The sequence below is a fragment of the Pygoscelis adeliae genome, unplaced genomic scaffold (genome assembly GCF_000699105.1).
Source record: "Pygoscelis adeliae isolate BGI_AS28 unplaced genomic scaffold, ASM69910v1 Scaffold160, whole genome shotgun sequence".
Classification (NCBI taxonomy): Eukaryota; Metazoa; Chordata; class Aves; order Sphenisciformes; family Spheniscidae; genus Pygoscelis; species Pygoscelis adeliae.
Window position 1 is genome coordinate 2,929,704 of NW_008824035.1, and position 807 is coordinate 2,930,510.

Genomic DNA, 807 nt, shown 5'->3' on the forward strand with positions numbered 1-807 from the left:
ACTCCTCTTGTTTATTCCCCATGCTACGTGCGTTTGCATAGAGGCATTTAAGTTGGGCTCCCGATGAAGCTGTCTTACTGGCTGGAGTTCCTTTGTGCTGTTCTTCAGGCGCTCTCCTGCTGACCTGTGTTCCTTCTCCAGGCTCTGGGCATCTATTGCTGGCCCTGGCATCAACTGGTAGGATTGGGATGGACTGAGGTTCCCCTCCCCCGGCATCTCTAGTTTAAAGCCCTCTTCACCAGCTTGGCAAGCCTACGACTGAAGATGCTCTTCCCCTTCTCTGACAGAAGGACCCCATCAGCCCCTAGTAGACCAGGTTTCTCAAAGCGAGTCCCATGGTCTAAGTAGCCGAACCCCTGGCTGTGGCACCAGTCCCATAACCATTTGTTGACTCGCTCCTGATTTATCATCAGGACTCGCTACTGATTTATTTATTTTTAGTGTAAGCACCCCATTAAGCCAGCTTATTTTCTGGCTGTTTCCTCACCTGTGAAGTTGTTATGTAGCAGGTCATGTCAGATACCAACTACTTATTTTGACTTAGATTATTAGATTCTTAGTTTAATGGCAGGATATCAGGCTGATGGTCAAAACAAACACCTTGAAAATGCAATCCTGCTCTCTAGATATATCATAATAATACCTAACATTCTCATAATTTCTCAGTAATTACAATATGCAGTCTTCATAGTCAATTCTTGGACCGAGAAAGCTGATTGAACGATGACAATTAGGAGAATGACATCTAAGTATACTTCTCTAGTTTGAGAGCAGCAATCATCTGCTTTCACAATGAAATAATACATT

The 807-nt window shown here is 44.1% G+C and overlaps 1 protein-coding gene across 3 annotated transcripts in view; it reads right to left on the bottom strand.

The window, feature by feature from the left end:
• The window catches only part of TRAK2 (trafficking protein, kinesin binding 2), a 25,081-nt gene that overhangs the window by 17,286 nt on the left and 6,988 nt on the right, over positions 1-807 (bottom strand). The window lies entirely within an intron of this gene.